The sequence below is a fragment of the Ursus americanus genome, chromosome 24 (genome assembly GCF_024610735.1).
Source record: "Ursus americanus isolate L20-20 chromosome 24, mUrsAme1.1.p, whole genome shotgun sequence".
Classification (NCBI taxonomy): Eukaryota; Metazoa; Chordata; class Mammalia; order Carnivora; family Ursidae; genus Ursus; species Ursus americanus.
The window spans coordinates 13,312,003-13,334,925 of record NC_142150.1 but is presented as its reverse complement, the minus strand read 5'-3'; the positions used below and the strand labels follow the sequence as shown (position 1 = coordinate 13,334,925).

The window sequence follows — 22,923 nt, the reverse complement described above, 5'->3', positions numbered from 1 at the left end:
AGCATTAGAGTGTAGGCAATGAGCCCAAATCCTGCTTCAATATTCTTTGTAAGAAATGACACTAATTTTGCAAAAGAAAAAAAAGAGTATGAGGAGACATATTTATGATATGAGAAAAGTATAGAAGATGTGAGATTTTCGGGTTCATTGGGTGTGGTCTTTGAGGGACATATAAAAGTTACTTCAGATTTTCTGAATTAGGGAATCATTGGTAAAATCCACCCAGGTAAGATTTTTTTTTTTTTTACAAAAAGACAAATAAAAATTGCATATTTATTTTACATTAGGACTCCACTTAGGATTAAAGTCCCTTTTAAACTGAAGAACAAAAGATAATTTATATGGGACCATGCCATTGATCAAAGAAATAAACTATTTCCTTGAAATTGAAGCACCCATGTAAAATGAATTAAGCCAGCAAAAGAATTGTGGTGTAATAAAAATAAGATAAATATACTCACAACATCATTTATCTTACTATACATTTAATGAGCTGGTAGAAATTGGGCAGCATCTGTCATAGGAAAAAGAGAAAATTAGAAGTTAGCATCATAGTTATTCCAGAATTTGATATTTATTTTCTAGATTTAGGAACAAATTTCATGTGTGGAAATGGTTTAAATGAAAATTGAATACGAAAGTAAGTATTCTACTCTTTCATTTTTACTACAAGTACTTCTGTTGTGTTGCTTATCCTTTCCTGCTATGAAATCCACTGTTTTATGTGTCAGTCACACTTGGAGAAAAATTAAATTTCATTTTAATCTTACTGAACTGTTTTAATCAGTTTTATTATGCCTACAAGAATTCATCTTTAAGTAACTTGTCAAAAGCTCTCTGCAGAAGAATTGAAGAAGAGTAACATCTGATTAAAATGCTGGGTAAAAATATTGTCAAATAAGTAGCTTCTATACTGAATGAAATAGTGTATCTTCCCTTCAATTCTTTTTCCATATAAATTTTACATAGTTTTTAATATAACATGTTCTAATGTTCTGTTTCTATTTATATCATAGATTGCATTTCATAATTTAATGATTCAGATCATTCCATGTCACTTATGCATGATAATTTAATTTATGGTAACCTTCCCTTCTGTAACAATAGAAGAATTGTTCTTCCTTGTGTCCTCACTGTATTGTCCTTTGCTTTCAGATAGACTGTTAGGGAACTATTGTCTCTCTCCCCTGTACCATTAGTTTCCTGAGTTTATTCCATTCTTTTTGTTTGTTTGTTTTTGGACACACAGATGCCTTAAAAACAACCATCATAAAAAAAAAAAAAAGGCACCCTTCCACCCCACTCTCTGTATGTTGGCTATACCCTGAATTATCTCACATCGCAAAGTATTTGCATACATTTGCTGTCTCCACTGCACAACTCATTCTTTTCACAACTTATTCCATTCAGACTTATTAAAGTCTCCAATGGCAATTACGAGGCTGAAGTCAGTGAATAATTTTTAATTCCCCTCCCACTCAGTCTCTCAAAAGCATTTGATGTGGTTGGCATCTCCCTTCTTTTCTTCATGAGGGTTTGTTTCCTAAGCCTCCCTGGACACCACACCCATTCCTATCATTCCTTCTTCATCATCTGCCCCATCTCAGTTTTGTTTTCCCCTCCAGGACGCCTCCAAATGTCTGCTTGCTCCAGTGCTCAGTCCCCAGCCCTCTTTTATGTGTGTAATCTCACTGACTGTAATAAGATGTGCAAATGGATGAATTTCTAATCCACATCCCAAACCAGTAATTCTCCCCTGAGCTCTGATGTGCTGTATCCAACTGCCTCCTTGACTTCTGCATTTAAATATTTAAATAGTCCTTAAATTGCCAAATCAGAACTATAGTTGTATTTACCTCCCTCAAATTGCTCCTTCTGGATGCCTTCTCATTAACGTATTCAAGCGCTGTTTTGAGTGCTAATGTGTGCCAGACACCAGCAGCAGCCATAGGGGAAAGAGCAGAAATGGTCTGCCTGGCTTAGGTAATAAGTGGGTGTATTTTCTGAAAAGAATTTTAAAACCTTACAAAAATACCTGAAATCTTAACCACGCCATGGGAAATCTAAACAATGTCTATGAAAAACAATATGTCTTCCTAAAAAAAAATTTGCCATAAATTCTAAATATTTTCTGTGATTACCATTGCTTTTAAATATATGCAAATTTAAATTAGGACTTTTTTTTTTCCCATTTACCTTGTAATAAACTTTTCATTCTATCTGAAAGTTAATTCGGATAACTCACCCTGGACAGTTTGCTTCCGACACACGCAGACTCAGCCGGAATTCCTTGTTCCTTCGGAGAGCCGGCGGTGCCTCGGATTCGTCTGGCCTTGTTTCTGTTTGCAGCGGTGCCTCCAGACCCAGTGGCAGGACACATTCCTGCTTGGAAGCAGAATATTCCACATAAACAGCCGTAGAGGAGGACTTACAAAAAAATAAAATCTTGGATTACTCAATTCTGAAATTCTATACGAATGTTTGGGTTTTTTATTCCTGTTCAGAATCTAAAACAAACAGTTCAAAGTGTTATTTTGCTTGATAAGGGTAAATTTTAGTTCCTACTAAAATAATTTTACCACCTTTAAAACTGAAAATCATTCTCCTTAATTATGGTTAATTATATTTTAATGCTAAATAATAAAGCAAGAAAACGATAATCATTACCGAGTGTCATCTAATTATTTTTTAAAACAATTCTGCCTTTTGGTGGAGAAGTTAAGATGCTCGGCTCCAGGGGTTTGTTGTGCCGCGCACGCAATTAGCAGAACAGCCTCGGAAGACCCAAGAAGCTGGAAGAGAGCAGAGAGAACATCCAACCTCAGGTATCACCAGTTCCAGGATCTCGGTTAATAATGTTAAGGGCTTCTTTTCTTATCTTGGTTCTGCTCTCTTGGTTTCAGTCTGTGGTCAGTTTATTCCAAGTCTCCAGAAAAGATGGATGCGAGCAAGTCCAGCTTTGAATGCTTTGGTAGCTTATAATTCTAGTAATGAGAAAGACCATGTCTTTCCCATCAAATATGTATCAACTGTTAGGGATCAGTCATTGGCTCAGTTCAGGCCACATGCCTATAATTGGGACCACACAGATGGAGTTCTCTTATAAACTGTGGATCTCTCTTCATTTGTGATCGGGTTAGGTCCCAATAAACCCATTTGAAGTTGAAATATTATAAGTGAAAAAATACATTTAATACACCTAACCTACCAAACGTTATAGCTTAAACTAGCCTACTTTAAATGTGCTCAGAACATACTTATTTTAGCCTACAGGTAAGCAAAATCATCTAACACAAATCCTATTTGATAATAAAATGCTTAATATCTCATGTAATTTATTGAATGTCGTACTGAAAGTGAAAACAGAATGGTTGTATGGGTACAGATAGTGGTAAGTGGACTGGCTGCTTACCCTCACGACCATGTAGCTGGCTAGAAGCTGTGGCTCGCTGCCCAGCATCGCCAGGGAGGGTCCTACCGCATATCGCTAGCCCAGGAAAAGATCCAACTTCAAAATTCGAAGTAGGGTTTCTACTAAATGTGTATTGCTTTTGCATCATTGTGGAGTGGAAAAATTGTAAATTGAACCATCATAAATCAGGGACCATATATAGTCTGAACTAAGTCTCTACTTTTGTTTGAGGATTCTCTGTGATAGATAGACTTAGTATAATCACATTGATTAAAGATTTAAGACTAATTCCCAATAGAAAATAAAAAAGAAAGCTTATCCCAATTATATGATAAAATAAAGGAAGACAGGATATAAAATACAAAATGTGGCCCATGATAAGCATTGAAAATATGCACTTTTTTCTTTTTCTTTTTCGAAATATTCACTTAGAAAGCACTCAAGAATATCTTTATAGGATCAATAGATAAGCACACACATTCCCCTACCTTTATTAATATTGCCATATTGTTTTCCTAAAAGAGTGACGTATTTTTCAGAAGGGCATGGAGTAGTTGGATAAACTACCTTTACATTAATTTCACCATTGTTAATAGCATTATTTTACATTTTTCATAAATTTGTGTATAGAAAATTATAATTCACTTTTTAGTACTGTAATTTAAAAAATTTCTAGTGGAGTCATTCCTAGTGTGGTCAAACATTCTTTTATGCATATGACTTTTGTACTAATATTTTTTATGTGAATTACTTCTTTATGCCTCTTGTCCATTTACCTGTTTTTTTTTTAAGATTTTATTTATTAATTTGACAGAGATAGAGACAGCCAGTGAGAGAGGGAACACAAGCAGGGGGAGTGGGAGAGGAAGAAGCAGGCTTCCAGTGGAGGAGCCTGATGTGGGGCTTGATCCCAGAATGCCGGGATCACGCCATGAGCTGAAGGCAGACACTTAACGACTGAGCCACCCAGGCGCCCCCCATTTATGTGTTTTAAATGTTATTGGGTTTTATATTCTAAAAGCAAATGTACTTCCTCATTCTTCCTTGTCTTTTTAATTGATTAATTATTTTTCAGAAATAATCAGATATAAAGTAACTACTAACTGAACTACTGAGAATATATGGTGAACAAGAACATCTGGTCACACCTTTCCTGGAGTTAATTTTATTAAGTCCACTTAACATTTCTCAGAAGTATAAACAATGTTCATCGTCAAACATGCTAATACTTCTTTTCTAAATTTTTAAAATATTTATATCTTTAGAATAATTTTCCAATGACTGTGATTTACATTTCTCAAAGTGTTGTCTCTCTGAACACTTGTACCAAGTAAGATAAAGTCAGTATTACTGGAAACATGTTCTATAATCAGATATGTTTGGTAACATTTGGGTTAAACAAGTTAAATAGGTTTCTCCTACTGCAATTTTCATGTCTATAAAATGTTACTAAATAATGCAGAGAGAAGGAATATTCAATCATAGTTCTCAAACTTACTTTTTACCTTGAAGTCCTTTCTCTGGATCATTAATTAGTGGATTAATTCACTGGATTTGCTAGTGTAGCATTTTTGATATTAAAAAAAGATTTAATTTTGTTATCCATCTAGAGCATCATTTAATCAATGATATAAATTATAGGCATGAATTATTTTCCCCAAATAACTATCCGATTTTATTTTATTTTATTTTATTTTATTTTATTTTATTTTATTTTATTTTATTTTATTTTATTTTATTTTATTTTATTTTAAAGTAGGCTCCACACCCAGCAAGGAGCCCAATGCAGGGCTTGAACTCATGACCCTGAGATCAAGACCTGAGCTGAGATCAAGAGTCAGACACTTAACAAACTGAGCTACCCAAATGCCCCTCCAATTATTTTAATATAACTAATTAAATATATTTTTTACTGTTTTGTTAGGATTACTAACATATACTAAATTTATATGTAATATTCAATGTTTCTGGAATTTCTCTTCTGAGAGAGAATTCACAGATATTGATGTATTTTTTTAAAGATTATTTACTTGACAGAGAGAAAGAGAGAGGGATCACAAGTAGGCAGAGCAGCAGACAGAGGGAGAGGGAGAAGCAGGCCCCCTACTGAGCAGAGAGCCTGACACAGGGCTCGATTCCAGGACCCTGGGATCATGACCTGAGCCAAAGGCAGATGCTTAACCAACTGAGCCACCCAGGTGCCCTGACATTAATGTATTTTAATAACCTAATTTTTTAAACTATTAGCCTACTCTTTCTTCTTTGTTTCTTTTTAAAAATATTTTCTGAATTTTTGCAATCTATTTTTCAAAACAATTTTAATATATGCATTTTCAGCCTATAAAATTATCTTACTGGTATTGATATTTTACTGTACCAAATTCGTTGATCAAATTAGTGAAAACTCACAAGAGAAGAATATTTAGTATTTTCCTCCAAGAATATTATATGCCTTTCTATTATGCAAATTTAAAATTCTTGTTAAAGAACTATATTTTATTTTGGTAATTTTTGGTAATATTTTTGAACATTTTTATTTTATTTTGGTAGTAGACAATTATTCTGTATATTAATTTTTTAACATTTCTCCATCAACATACATAAGAAAGCTCATGTCAAAGTTTTTTGTTCATTTATTTGTTTTTAGTTTTAATACTATTACAATTAAGAAACAGCCTTCATCATTCATATTTTAAAAATATTTTTCAAACAGAAATCACATGCAATTGAACTAAATCTTGCTGACTTAGTTTTTCTTTTAGGATAAAATAAGTTGTGTATATAAGTTAGAGATAATGTTTAGGGACAAGATTATTTTGTGTGATTATTATAAGATACATACGTGTTTTACCCAAAATTACCATATATATATTTGTATATGTATATATATATATATATATATACACACACACATATATATTTTCAGCTTAAGTAAATTTTTCCAAATTATTTTCTGAGACACATGGAGAGTATTTTTATTAAATTATAGTAACTCTTTTTTTCCCTATCTTATACATTATTCAGGTCGATCATAAATCTTAATAAATTTAACTCTGAATTACTTTAGCTTTTTAAAAAAAATATTAACATGCACCACTACACTTCTCAAAGAATAAGCTTTTGTGATGATATTAGGCTTAAATTTAAAAATCTGTACCTCAGACAGCTTGGGGTTGTCAGATTGATGATCTGGGTATAAGAAGTTATGCCAATTCTAGTAATTCACTTTGTGACATGAGGCAAATTATTTCACATTCTAGACCCTGGGTTTCCACATGAATGTATGTATCATGGACAGATGTATCATGTCCTATGTAGCATTCTTTTGGGGGAATTAACACATCCTAATACTCAGTCACTAAGACTTTGGTGAGACTGACACCTGTCCCAGAATCTAGAGAGTGATAAAGATAACCCAAAATTGGCCAATCTGAACTCCATTTCCATGGCAACATTCGCATTTCAGTGATTGACTATGACCCAAATGAGGCCAGTAGAATCAAACCTAAAAGTTTTTCTGATATTTTGGGAAGACAATCCTCTTCCTGCTGAGATTTTCAAAGGGGTAGAATTTTAGGTTACGGCCAGTAGACATTTTTGGCTGGCTGGGAATAAAGCCAACAGCAAGAAAACAATGTGGAGAGAAACAATTAAGAAATAATAATAAAAGCACAAGACTCTTTTTTTGTAAATACTCTATGCCTTGTTGATATATTCCATTGTATATTCATTGATCTTTCTCCAAACTCTTATACTGTAGCCAACCTATGTTTGCAATTTAAAAAAAAGGGTATTTCTGACCTGTCGATTGTTTTCACTTACAGTTATGTGTAAAACTAAAGTGAACAAGAAAGACATATGCCAAATCTTTATTTGTTTATCACATATGTAAATGACTTCTTTACTGAATTATATGTAAATTTTGAATAATGGAAGAAATTCATTCTTTTTTTTTTTCTATTCACAGTGTAATGGCTAAAGATATGATACACTTTTTTTAAAGTTTTTAAAAAGACCAACTTTATTGAGGTATAATTTACACACCGTACAATTCACTCATTTAAAACGTTTTTGATAGTTTCTGCATATTACACTAATGTTACAAATTGCATTTTCTTAATGACTAAGGATGTTGAATATCTTTTCATGGGCTTATTGGCCATTTGTGTATCTTTGAGAAATGTGCTCTACCAAACAACAGCAGAATACACACAGAAAAAAAAAAAGGAATCCAATTAAACAATGTGTAAAGGATATGATACACTTTTAAGTTTAAATTGTCCTATTAACATTAAATTAAATTAAATTAAACGATTAATTAGTTAAATTAAATGAATTAAGTTAAACAATGTCCAATTAAACAATGTGCAAAGGATATGATACACTTTTAAGTTTAATTTGTCCTATTAACATTTTCCCCATCACTCTAGCCAATCAACATAATAATGACTGCAGCCCTAATTTGTAGTATTTGCCAATTTCTGTTTTATAAATTTGCAAATTTCTACTATGGCTTATTTCAACCTACCAATATGACATCACTGAGATTCGCTGTGAAAAGATCTGTATTTTCACCATACATACATACACATAAAGGTTTCAAACAATCTCAAGAGTACAGGTTATAATAAGTATAGTACAATGATTAGGAAATTGTGAATTTTGAATATGTGTTACTTTTGTGTTTAATACGACACACTTATGTCTAATTTACATAAATTAAATTTTAGTAATGGCTATATTTAACAACTTCAACAATTTGCTCACAAACATCCTAAAAATTTAACAGTTTCCACATTAGGACTTCAATATTTGAGTCACAGTTTCTGGACTTTAAAATGGATAGTTTTGAGTACAAATGAGATAATTTGTGCTGAATGGAAAAGAAAATAGTGATTCTTTTGAAAATGAAAAGCCTCCTTGATACCAGTAACCTCATGAAGGTATTCAACCTCACTTAACACTAATTTCCTTACAAATAAAATAGGATTGATAAGAGAATCTTCTTTATAGGGTTATTTTAAGAACTAAATGAGATTTTTGAAACTCTTAGCACAATTCATGAGCATAAAAATTGAGTAATACTATTGCATTACTATAACTTTATTTCACATTTTTGAAACCCTAACCACCTTCTCCTAATTCTTAGCTCTCTGGGCCCTCCAAATATGTGGGTAATCCAGTATCTCCAATGTGCTTCCTTTCACATATTATCTATTGCTTAGTCATTTACCCACAATAATCTCCATGAGAGATTCTGTCAGTGAATTAGGGAGTTTATGTATCACTAGATAGCTCTACTACTGAGGGCCAAGAAAATAAACATATAAATAACGTATACCCTTTTGTAAATGCAAATTATATATATTATCATATATATAATATGATATATTATGATATATGATATATGCATTATGATAATGCATCATTATCACTCTTCTTGGGAGCATTGTGTTTGGTAAGATTGGTGGTTGACTGGTCCATTCATCATGGAGAGTTATTCAAACGGGGAGCCTGCTCTTCAATAGTGTGCCAATTACTCCTTGGTTGAAATTAATCAGGAGAGTTTTCAATGAATGTCCTCTTTCTCCCAATTCCAGTTAAAACTAGGTAAAGTGCTTTTAAACCTATACTATTTTCTCAACTGTAATTTTAAACACTAGTTTTTACAAAATATTACTCTTAAAAATGGTGGCTGTATTCTTTACTAAATTGGCCTACGTACAGTTTTTTTTTTTAAATGTAGTGTTAAATCCTTACATGCCTTTTCATTAGCTCAAATCTATATTGAGGTTTATAGTCTTAGATTCCCTAGTAGAACATCTCCCACTTTTTAAGACTCCATACTCAAGTAATTTTAGACTCCTCTATGTGGAATTATAATGATTAGAGTCCTTCATTCTGACATGATCTTGATTCACTACATAGCACAGTGTCTAGTAGTTTCAAGAGTCCTTTGTGAATCTTCAGTTTATTTTCCAGTGGAATTAAAGCGTATTTTAAATAATTTTTTCTCCACAGACTGAAGTTTTACCACATGTAGAATGTGCTGGAACAATGGTCAACCTAAGCAGATAAGAAGCTTTTGGTTATATTACAAGGGTTAGAAAGTTGGGAATAAACATTATTTCTGCCACTTCCAAGGGCCATGACTTTGAGATAGTCTTTTTTTTTTTTAAGCAGTGCATTTTCATTTTTCTTTATTATAGATCTATATCTACATATCAAGATTATAAAATACACAAAGTAAAATAATAAAAATAATGTATATGATATCAACTAAATGAAATTTAAAATGCTTGGCACACCAGAATTTCTTCATGAATGTAATTTCCCTTGCTGGTTGGGATGACGTAATTAATATAACTCACTTATTATCTATGCATTTAATGACAGCCTAAATTGCCCCAAATACAGGCCTCGACACTGGGTATATAGTGGTGAATGGAGTAAACCGTGATCTCTGACCCTATGGAGTTAACTTATAAAAAGGTGACTAATAATCCATCATTATTATAAACTTAATAAAATTCATTTTATCATACTCTCTCTAAGATAAGAGATATGCTTAAGTTCCTTATGGGAAAAATAATGAGAGAAAGCGAGATGTTTAACAAAATCCAGGAACTATAGATGAAAGGCTTAGCAGCATAGAGGTAGATATTTTTCTTTGAAAGCCTTAGCAAATAAAGTTGAGGCAAAGAAATTTCAAACCTTTGAAGTGAGTCTTGGTCTAACGGGGGACAAAGTTGACATTTGTGTAAGACAGACCTAATGCTGGCGGGTCAGGCTACTTTGAAATGTACTCATGAGGTCTAGCATGAAATTAGTGTGGAGACAGCAAACCCTATTTCCCCGTATGTTATAGAAAGTAAAGAAATTTCTAACTGCTCTTATAGACAGAAAAACCCACAGATACAGATTTGGGCATTTTAGTAGATTAGATTATTTTTCAAAATATTCACTCTCCCTTCCCTCCTCCATGGAAAGATTATTTTACCAGTGTGTTTGGTCATGTATCTTGCTGTAGGCAATGGGATATTAGCAGATATGAGATGAGCAGAGGCTTAAAGTGTGCTTGGGGGGTTGAACCTGTCTTTTGCAAATCTCCAAAATCAATGAGAAACTAAATATGCCTCAGGTAGCTGCACCTCCCTCAATCATGCACCGGAATAAATTCATCCTGAGCGTATCTGAATGAAATTTACGGCTAAAATGCAGCTAGAGACAGTTACTCAAGCAAGCCCAGCCTGTGTCAGCAACACCTTAATAGACATATAACTATGATAACTAGAATAAATTGTTGCTTGAAGTCACTGAGTTTGTGTGGTTTGTTATACAATATTATACCTAATAAATATAGAAATCGGTAACAAAAAGGGGCTACTACTTTAACACACCCAAACTATGTGGCAACAGATTTTGATGTCGGATAGTAAGAGAGAGGATGTTGTAAGCAAACCATCCTCCTCTTAATAATTATATAAAGAAAGGGGAGGAATTGTAAGAATTTATTATCTAAATGTATGGAGAAAACAAGGCAGGGTTATCCATGAAAGATAATTGAAAATTTAAGGTTATTAAATTAAACACATGTGAATAGTATTAAAATACTTAACAAGTAGAAAAGAACAGGTACAATCCAACTTAAATAGCTACAACAAATAAAAACGGATTTTGGTCATTAACAACACGTATGACCGTAATGGTGCAAACCCGTTTAACACACACTTTAATTCCAGATTCTTTAGCACTCCAAAGAAGTGAAAGATTTCTTTATGTTGATCAGATAAAAAAAAAAAGTAAAATAGCAGCAAGTAATTTTTTTTTCTAACAGAAAAGGAAATAATAACATTCTAATGATTCCATAACTTTGTTTACAGTAATTATTTTTCTTCCATTCCAATACTTACAGTGAGGACTCTTTTTTCTCTACTTTTCTTCTATGATGAAAAAGTAGGTTTGAGTCTTAGCCTTCAACTACATTATGCTAAAGTATAAAATATGAACTCAGGGTCAATATTCAATCAAGACCTTTTTCAGTTACTTTTGTGTGTCTTTCTGTAACAGTCTGTTCTGCTCCCACTGTATGTTCCACATAAGGAAATGAAGTGACATTTTTAATATTTGCCTGTAATATTCTCTCCACTTCAAAAGCATTTCTTATTCCTGCTTAATGAAAATCCTCAAAAAAAAAAAAAAAAGATTTATTTATTTATTTGCGAGAGAAAGACAGAGATAGCAATAGAGAACACCAGCAGGGAGGAGAGGGAGAAGCAGGCTCCCGGCTGAGCGGGGAGCAGGACATGGGGCTGTATCCCAGGACTCTGGGATCATGACCTGAGCCGAAGGCAGATGCCTAACCAACTGAGCCACCCAGGCCCCCTGAAAATGCTTTTTTAAGGCACATTTTACTTGTTACTCTCCATTTGCTTCACCAGATTTTCTGTGTATTCTCTTCTGCCTTGTTCTGTGCCAAAGAGTCTGACATCTGTGCTGCAGGATGTAAGCTCAAATTCACACTGGTTTGCAGTTAGGTTCAGTAACTGGGAGCAACAGGTAGTAGATCATGGGGAGAGAGGAGAAAGATATGGGGGGAGTCTTTATTTTTATTTTCCACAGCTATCTGTATTTACTCCCTCCCTCTGGAAGAGTTATACTCTGATACGGGTATCCCATTGTGGTATTATGTCCCAATTCATTAACCAGAGAAACCGTAGGCTGACAGCTTGCCATGAGGTCCAGATCAAGAGAAAGTTTGCAGTATGCGAACAATAGCATTACGTGGCTTGCAGAAAAAAATTAGGATCTAAATGATAGCTGAGATATTCCTGGCAGATAGGAAGGGTATATGGAGTTTCAGGGATTTTCCTTTAAATAGAAACAAAATAGGAGCCTATTCTGTTCCTAGGATTTTGGAGTAGTGCAACACTGCCTATCTGTGTTAAATAGTCTCCATTTGAAGAGTGACTGTGAGGCTGTTTCTGGATCCCTGTAGAGACTTACAAATGCTTAGTAAGATACCAAGTGACAATGGAAACAAATAGATATCACGAACTTTGAGTTATCCAATTCACTAAATGATAAAGTGGGTTGCACACAATTGCGTTCTATTCTTAAACAGAAGTAATATGGATGAAACTGATTACATTTGCCTGAAATACACAAAGAAATTTAATGAAGAGCAAACATAGACTCTCATCGTACCTACTCCACTGTTGTTATCTTTCCCTCAACACAATCCATTGGCTTCATGAAGAATTCACTAATGACCAGTTGATTAGAAAAGATAAAGATCAGGCCTGCTCTGCAGATGGGAATGCGTTGTGTGCTGGCACTCAACAGCGTAAAGATGGCCCTGCATGATAGCTGCCCTCAGGATGTCTCTGAAAGTCAATGGTGAAAAAAAAATATTGTCTCTGTTCGCAAATCTACAGGCAATGCATCTAGTCTCCTTCAACATGAGAGATGGCCGAAAGTACAAAACTGCAGTAATTGGTGCACACTGTCTAATGGGTTGGCCGGCTGGGTAGGAAATTGGAATTAGATTAGATTAGCATTTAAGTCTTGGGGTAAAGTGTAAGGTTAAACTTCTTGTACTGAACACAAATGTGAAGATATCTGTGTCCAACAGAAATACTCATGAAATGCCATGTATTAGTCTCTTCATCATCAGAGGGAAAAGATAGTCCCTCCTTTGAAGTTGTTCTGCCTCTTTTCCAGACTCCAGAGTTTACTCAATGACTCCAGGTACAAAATGGCTATGGTGGCAAGAATGGTGTCTATTAATGCCCTTAACACTGTTATTTTACCAAACTGCCTTGCTATTACCATGTTGGAGTGCTCAAAATGCTAACGTCAGAGGCCAGTGCTGAGCTCCTATTATGGCTCCATTACTCAGAGAGAGCAGTCCACCACCAGAATGTAGATTGTTTTCGACATGTGACAGAAGATGACAACAAGATACCTCAAGAAATAGATGCTTACTCTAGATAAATTTTGTTCTTGCTTGGGCAAAAAGCATGTCTTATCAGCATACCATATCTGGATTTATAAAATGTGTATTAATATGCATGATAGTCCATAAAACATTGCCTTTATTAAGGAATTAATTGTACAGTGAAATAAGTAATAGGTAAATAAGATATGGTAATAGGCTCACACACAGAATTGACTAGTCTTACCATAAACTCTATCACTTAAAGAAGCTGACCTGATAGGATGGCCAATGGTTTATAGACACTAATTTTTGTCATTGAATGGGAAAACCCCTGGAATTTTCTGTCCTGTAGGATGTGATCTATATCTTATACTAGCGGCCAGTTTTTTGTGTGTTTTTCCCCATAGCCAGAATAGATGGGTCTAGAAACCAAGACGTGAGGCAAGCGCAGCTTACTCTGGTATTTTTCTTAATAACCCACTTCTAAGGAAATTTTGTTTCCTGTCCCTACTGCTTTGCGATTAGTAGAGATGGAATCCTACTAACCTAGGGGCGCCTGGGTAGCGCAGTCGTTAAGCCTCTGCCTTTGGCTCAGGACGTGATCCTGGCGTTCCGGGATCAAGTCCCACATCGAGTCCCACATCGAGCTCCTCCGCGGGGAGCCTGCTTCTTCCTCTCCCACTCCCCTGCTGTGTTCCCTCTCTCGCTGGCTGTCTCTCTGTCACATAAATAAATAAAATTAAAAAAAAAAAAAGAAAAAGGAATCCTAAATAGGAACTTTTCCACTAAGGAAAATGGTCGTGGTTCTACTGATTTCTAAGGTACAAGCTCCCGTTGGGTTGCTCTTTTTTTTCATGGCTTTAACATCTTTCCAGGCATTATTAACCTTCAATAACCTTTTCCTTCCTCTTGTTCCTTTATTTCTAGATGTGCTAACAACTTCTTAACGTTCCCAGACCCTAGGGACTTCATAGCGCTCCTTAGATAACTTAGCTGCAATAAATAACTTTCATTCCCTTCAGTTAAAATCTTCGAGTGTCCTGTTTTCTGCCAGTATTGTGCCTACTACATACACCCATAAAATTCCCCTGAATATTTCTTCCTTTTCTCCAATTCTCTTTCCTTTAGTCCCTTGTCTAATCTCCACCTGCATTAAAATGTCCCAGAAAGAAGTGATTTTATTCTTTGCTATAGATGACATTTTATTTATATCATTCAGTTACATTTTATTTTATTTTTAAAGATTTTATTTATTTATTTGACAGAGAGAGAGGCAGTGAGAGGGGAAACACAAGCAGGGGCAGAGGGAAAGGGAGAAGCAGGCTTCCCGCTGAACAGGGAGCCCTATGTGGGGCTTCATCCCAGAACGCTGGGATCATGACCTGAGCCAAAGGCAGAATCTTAACGACTGAGCCACCCAGGTGCCCCCGTGACATTTTAATGAGACAGTAAAATCATGCTCTTTGAAAAATGGCAGCAAACCAGGGATTTTTGAACCCTATGGATAATAGAACTACTTGAGCCTATTGGACTTTTAGCTCTCTCAGAGGGATTTCTCTTCCTAAACAGTTTTCCTTATACACTTTTATCAAACAAGGTCATTGAGCTACTTTAATTTCTCTGGGTTAGCAAATATAAATGTAGAAAGGATTTTAAAGTTTAACCAAATCCAGTTTCCTTCAAAATGCTACTCAGACAATTAAAACAAAACAAAACAAAACCTTTCTCACTGAATTTATGGACTAAGATTTGTCATACAGGCACAGGGCCTGTCATTTACATTATTTTGAATGTGCTCATGGTGCCTTGGTACTTTTGTTTTTTTTTTTTTTTTTTTTGTAAAACCAATGATGTGTTCATGGTTTTTTGTGTTTGCAAATGTTATCTACCCAGAAAAACTGAAGACACTCAGGGTAGAGAAATTACTGCTTCATTCAATCCATTTCATTTAACTTGAATCCATATGCCCAAGGCCCTATCAATTATTCGAATACCAATTTCCTTAAACTTGAAAGCCATTTTCAGAATGTTCGACAGTGCATTTGTTTGATTTCTCAGGTCACATCAAGACTCTAATTTTTAGTTACTAATAAAGCCATTAAATTTGTAATAATATGTTTGTGGTTTAAAAGTACGAGTCTAAAATAATCGGTTGTGTGGGATTTTTTTCTTTCATTAAAATCCCGCTTCCTTAAACATCTCTTTCAAATAGAACATGGTATCTGCTAGTTGTGCATTTGTTTTCCAGTCCACATTCCACAATGTGATTTACACACAAAATAACGTTAAACGTTTCTAACAAGTCAGCAATTTTTCTAAGTTGGGGTAATTCCATGAGATAAACACACGAGAATTGCCTTTAGAATGCTAAATAAACTAATTGAATCATTCGTCCAAAATATTTTTCAAAAAACATGCCAAAAATGTCAGTTGTAATGAATTCTTTAGCCAAGCACTAAGTTACTTAATTATTTTTTCTTAACATTCTATAGACTTACTAGTATAAAGTAAGTAGAGAAATAAAACTCACAGTAATGATACACTCAAGTTAGCACAGAATCCAGACTTGAGAAAAGTGATCTAATTGGTTGTATAAACCAAACGCTTATGGGAAAATGGTAAGTTTGAACCTAATAATGCTAAGGATCCACAAATTTTCATAATCCACAAGGTGATTGTAATAACTGGATCATAGAAGGATTAGAAAATACAATGAACTAAAACCATTAACTCTTATATGACACTGGGTTCAAAACAGATGAATTCAAAATTGGCAAGTTTCTAAAAAAGGCAATATAGTCTTTATGAGATGATGTCTATGGATATCTATTCCAAAATAGATTATTCTTGAAGGATCAAAATTGGTCTGTGGTCTTTTAGGGGAAAAATGTAGTACTTTACAAATACACAAAATTATTTTTTAAGTATCATGCTTTTCAACTAAGATTATAGTCTAAAAGTATATGAAGAAACTAGCAACTAGTGTATATAACTCAGCTTTTGGTTCTATCTATCTAGTTGTTTGTTTATAGATTTTCTTCTGTATTTACTATTCCTTAGAAGTTGTTCAATTTTTTTCTGCCGTGTGTGTGTGTGTGTGTGTGTGTGTGTGTGTGTGTGTGTATCTCACTTTCTAGTGCAAGGACACTTTTGAAATTTCTTTGAAAATATTTACAAAAAAATAAGAGTGAAAATTAATATAATTTAATTAATAAAAATCTAGAATCCTAATAATTTAAGGTTAACTTAGTTGGCTCAACAAATCACAAAACATGAAAGTCATAAAACTAATATGAGACAAAATTTTTAAATCTAAATATCATATATTTCTACTTATGTAATGCACAAAAATATTTTGTTTGTACATGGCAGGGTATTTTAATAATGATTCTGGGGAGAATCTAGACAAACCATTTACCTCTGATCTGTCCAAACAAAAGGATCAGAAGTGTTGTACTGAAAGAGATAAAAGGTAAATCTTTTCGTGGTACAATGGATTTTGTCAAACATAGAAGGATGACAGCTGAAGTTCAAAATTATTTCCTCAGTTGCCTTACTTTTGGGGGGTGGGTCTAAGTGTTTGTATCGTAACCTCTCCTGGTATTCTATTTATCTATTTTGTGTCATAAAAAAATGTGTGCGAACTTTGTTTTAGTTTTGTTTCTGTTTTTGGGGGGGTGGAGGGGGGGACAGGTATTTCTCTCACTCTCAAATTTTTTGGGCCTCACACAGCAAATGGAATCATGTCATAAACCTAATGCCAGGAAGGTTGTGTGTAAGGTGCCAGGTGAGGAAACGGACTCCTTCTTGCGTTATACCTGTGCGAGAGGTTCGCAGGAAAGGATCTACTGAGTAGACCTAATAAATGCTTTCTGTGATCAGAACCAGAAATAGCTCCAGGCAGTGGTGTTGCTTGGGAGACATTCTTCATGCTTTATTGAACAGGGCCTGAAGATGTACCAATTGCGAACAGACCAAAGAAGTTAAATTTGAGGAGGAAAGGGAACAACAAATTTGCTTGAATTGTCACATTTGAGAAAGTCCCATCACTTTAATACGTGTGGGAAATACAAAATAGAGACAAAATCACAAACATTAGTGGGATCTACAAGAAGAAATCAAGTATTCCCAGTGGCTTTCAATAGACATAAAGGCATCCAGTCAATATGAACAAGTTGCCACTAGAAAGTTCTTTCTTTGTAATAAGAGTAAACTATTTTTTATGTAAAAGAATTAGAAAAGCATTGAAGTCATACGGTGTCTAAACACTATAATTAAAAAAAATGATAATGACCTATGTGCTTTTAAATACAATAATAGAAATCATGAAGTGATTTAAAAAAATAATCATCAGTCTGTCTGGGAAATAAACCTCAACATCTTGTAATAAATAGTAGCATATTGAAAACTAAGATACAATCTTGTTCATCAGGAAATCTCATCTCATATCAACTTCAGTATTTTTTAATAAGATTGAGTGCTTGTATTCTAAAAGCATATCAGCTGTTTATTATCAGAACCCACACTTAAAAAAAAAAAAGATTTTAATTATTTGAGAGGAGAGAGAGAGAAAGAGAGAGAGAGGGAGAGCATGAGCAGGGGGAGGGGCAGAGGGAGAGGGAGAAGCAGGCTCCCCACTGAGCAATGACCAGAGGCGAAAGACCTGAGAAGAAGGCAGACCCTTCACCAACCGAGCCAACCAGGCACCCCCGAACCCACGCTTTTAGTAAGCATCCTAGGTAATTCAAAAGCCCAGCGAGGTTTGAATTGTACTACTTGATAACTGTCAAATATAATATGAGGTAGATATAGTGTAAAACTTTTCTGAATCTGTTCCCTTACCCGGAAACCCTTTTGGTATAGCATATCCCTTGAAACTATAGTCATGAAAAAGGCACTTTAGGATATGCTGTAATGTCCTTCATTAATGTAAGCAGAGATAATTATGTGCATAAAATTCTTTGGTCATCCCAACACCATTTTTTTAAATTTGAAACTTAAAAACCATGATTGATGGCTGGATATCAGCAACAACCTTGTCTGGTACCTTGATCTTATTGACAAAAGTATCTTTAAATTTGTTTTCTTTGTGCTCCTTGGGCATTATGAAAACTTAGCAAGATAGCGTTGAGAAAATTTTCAGTGTTTCTCAAGGAGAAAGCAAGAGATAAGTCCAAAATAATCATGACTTGCAAGTATCATGTCTTAACTATCTTATCAGCACTGTAGCTATTGTGGAAGCTGGGTTTCCCTCTGGAAGAATATGAAGGAGAGGTCAATTCTTGAAGGATTTCTCTCCGCGTTGTCGAACTCAGAGCAAATAGCACTCACCTTGCCTTGGGGGAAAGAAATGATTACAGAAAATGCCCCAGATGATTGCAAATGCTAAAATCCCGAGCACTGCCGCTTCTCCTGTAGTATGGTAAAAAGGCAGCATTGTCATGCTAAAATTAGGACTTGGCTTGAGAACCTACCCCAGCAACAGTTTATTTGGTCAGGGAAGCAGCTTCACCTGCAGATGGCGCCAAGAGGTTTTGAATGGAAATCTACAGGGCCGGGAAATCAAAGAGCAGAAAATCGAACTGTTGCTGGAACTAAAGCCCAGTAAGTAGGCCAGACCCTCCATGCTAAACCTATTCAGGATAATTGTCTGCTAAAATAGAAGTGTTAAATACTACTAGAAGCTCTCCTGACATAATAACCTGCAGCTATAGGATTCCTCCTAGAATCCTAACTACGATCACCACTCAAACCGAAATCCAGGATAACCGAAATCCAGGAAAACCACAATTTGAATAAAGAAAGACAATCGGGACACCTGGGTGGCTCAGTCCGTTAGGGTCTGCCTTCGGCTCAGGTCATGATGTCAGGGTCCCGGGATCGAGTCCCTGCATCCAGCTCCCTGCTGAGCAGGGAGTCTGCTTCTCCCTCTGCCCTCCCCCCTACTCGTGCTCACACTCTCTCACTCTGCTCTCTCAAATAAACAATTACTTTTTTTATTAAAGAAAGGAAAGACAATCAACTAATGCCAATAACAAGATGCCTCAGGTGTTAAAATTACCCGACAAGAATTTTAAAGCAGCAGTCATAAAAATGCTCCAAAAATCAATTGAAAGTTCTCTTGAAGAAAAAAAAATAAAAATCTCACCTTTTTAATAGAAAAGAAGTTATAAAGAAATACATGTTCCACAAAAGACAGTTTAAAGAAGAAAAATCACCTGATCACATCATTTGACAAAATTCAACACCCATTTATGATCAAAAAAAGAGTCAGACACCCTACGTAAGGAGCTTGGAAATCACCACTCCATCGCAAAGAATATGTGAAAAACTAAACTAGATGAATAATGAACAACTCTTCTTGATCCTTTTAAGAGGAGAGGACACGGAACAAACAGCTGCCCTCAAAATTGGAGAAGCAGACAGGTGAACATAGAGAGTTGAGGTTTCCCAGAGCAGGGACTCAGGACAGGAAACCACCCTGAGAAACAGTGCAGGGTAAGAAAGCTTGAACTGTGCTTGATGAATTGCTGGATACTCCATGCCCGCAACTCTGAGAGTTAAAAGCTCCGAGTGGATCCAGTTGAGAGGTGGGGGAGACAACATTGTGATAATTACCTTGAGAAGCTCAAAAAGATTCCTACATACCTCTGTATCTTTGGGATAAATACCGAGTAGTGCAATAGTGAAAAGAAGGGGCACATGCACCCCAATGTTCATCTTAGCAATGTCCACAATAGCCAAACTGTGGAAGGAGCTGAGATGCCCTTCAACAGATGAATGGATAAAGCAGATGTGGTCCATATATACAATGGAATATTACTCAACCATCAGAAAGAATGAATACCCACCATTTGCATCGACGTAGATGGAACTGGAGGGGATTATGCTAAGTGAAATAAGTCAAGCAGAGAATGACAATTATCATATGGTTTCACTCATTTGTAACATAAGGAATACTATGGAGAACATTAGGAAAAGGAAAGGATAAACGAGAGGGGGGAGATCAAAGAGGGAAATGAACCATGAGAGACTGTGGACTCCGGGAAACAAACTGAGGGTTTCAGAGGGCAGAGGGTAGGGAGATGGGTTAGCCTCACGATGGGTATTAAGGAGGGCACATATTGCATGGAGCACTGGGTGTTATACACAAATAATGAATCATGGAACACTACATCAAAAACTAATGAAGTACTGTATGGTGACTAACACAACATAATTAAAAAAGAAAAAAGATTCCCACATTAACATCAAAGCAAAATCCCCTTCTGCTTCTGGCAGAGGGAGGGAAAGAGAAATCATTTTGACATATGCCAGAGCTTTTCTTAACAAAGCCCACCTTCATGAGAAACTAGCTAAGCAGAGCCTAACCTACAGGGTGTTATCAGTACCTAACTGACCCGGGGCAAAGGAAATACTCAGCTCTAACCTCCTCTCGTTGTCCAGGTGGGATGAGGGAAACAACCAACTTGAGCCCACTCTAGCCAACCTATCTCACCAAAGGAGGGAGAGAAAAAACTGAGAAACACTTGTGAAGTCCACAGTCCAGAGGCAGGGGCTCGATAAAGGCAGAGACCAAATGACAGGACTACGGACTGCTTCCTCTCCCCACTCAGATCACCACCGCATTACCAAAAGCCTATTTCTAGCAGTTTCTTCTACCCCTTACATCATATCTGGCTATCGAGAAAACATTACAAGTCATACCAATAGGAAAAAAAGCACAGTTAGAAGAAACAGAGCAAATATCAGAAGCAGACATGGCAGGGACACGGGAATTATCAGGTCACATGTCCAAAACAACTCTGATTCGTATGCTGAGGGCTCTCAAGGATAATGTAGACAGCATGTAAGAACAAATGGACAATGTGAGCAGACAGATGGAAAGCCTAAGAAAGTACCAAAGAGAAATGCTAAATATCAAAAAAAAAAAAAAAAAAAAACTGTAACAAAAATAAAAAATGCCTTGATGGGCTAATTAGCAGACTGGACATGGAAAGCATCTCTGAGCTATAGGATTTATTAACAGAACTTTCAAAAATTGAAAAGCTAAGAGAACAAGACTGAAAAAGCAAAACAATATCCAAGGTATGCGGGACAACTAAAAATGTGTAACAACATGCTTAATGGAAATAAAAACTTTAGAAATTGGGGCGGGGGAGGGGTTGTCTTTGTTTCCAGATGACATGATTATCTCTGTAGAAAATCCAAGAGAAATGACAAAAAAAAAAAAAAATCTGTAAAATGGAGTATTATGCAGTGTTAAAAAGAAATGAGCTCAAACCTAAATGCATATTACCAAGTGAAAGAAGCCAACCTGAAAAGGGTACATACTCTATGATTCCAACTGTATGACATTCAGAAAAAGCAAAACTATGAAGACAATTTTAAAAAAAGGAGCAGTGGTTTTTTGGGGTGGGTGGGTTAATAGGTGCAGCACAGAAGAATCTTCCCCTCTGAGAATACTCTGTATGATACCGAAATGATTGACACATCTCATCATCCATTTTTCCAGACCCATAGAATGTACAACACCAAGAGTCAAAAATGTAATGTAAAGTATGGGCTTTTGGGGATTATGGTAAATTCAATGTAAATTCAACCAATTGTAATAAATAGACAATTTTGGTGGGGGATGTTGATAATGCGTGGGTGGGGCCAGGTGATATATGGAAAATCTCTGTTATCTGCCTTTCACTTTTGCTATAAACATTAAACTGCTTTTAAAAAAAAGAAGTTTTAATAAAAAAAATATCAGAAAACTAAAAATAGAAGGAAACTTCTTCAGTCAATAAAGAACATCCACGGGGGGGGGGGGGGGGGAGGTACTTCTAACATTATCCTTAGGGTGAAAGACTGAATGCTTTTATCCTAAGATCGGGGACAAGGCAAGAGTGTCCACAGTCACCACTGCTCTTCAACAGAATGTTGCAAGTTCTAGCCAGCTCAATAAGTCAAAGAAATGAAATAGAACAATTACAGTTTGAAAAGTTACAGCCCCTACTTGCAGATGGCGTGATTGTTGATTTAGAAAATCCCAAGATATCTACAAGAAAAATAAAAATTAATGAGTTCAGTTTGCAGGATAAAACCTGCCTGTATCAATTGCATTCCTAGAGGAACAATAAATATTAGGTCACCAATGTTAAAAAATACAATACCATTCCAAAATAAAATAACTAGTTGTTATTCTAATATAGACATGCAGGACTTATATCCTGAAACTTACAAAATGTTGATGAAATAAATTTAAAAGGATCTAAATAATTGGAGAAACAGGCAGTGTTATGGATTGGAAGCCTCAATATAGCAAAGATGTAAATCCTCCTAAATTGATCCATAGCTTTAACATTTTTCCTGTCAAAATTTCAGCTAAGTTTTTATAGACATAGAAAAATGTATTTTAAAGTTCATATTGGAAAGAAAAGGCCCTAGAATAGCTAAAACAAATTTCAAGGAAAGCAAAATGAAGTGGGAAGAAACACTCTTCCTGATGATATAATTAAGACTGTGTGGGAATTGGCCGAGGGATATACATATCTACGGAACCAAATAGAGATCTCAGATACAG

At 35.3% G+C, this 22,923-nt stretch overlaps 1 pseudogene; it reads left to right on the top strand.

Moving 5' to 3' along the window:
- Positions 1-18,793: 18,793 nt before the first annotated feature.
- The window catches only part of LOC123799523 (small ribosomal subunit protein eS6 pseudogene), a 50,135-nt pseudogene continuing 46,005 nt past the window's right edge, over positions 18,794-22,923 (top strand).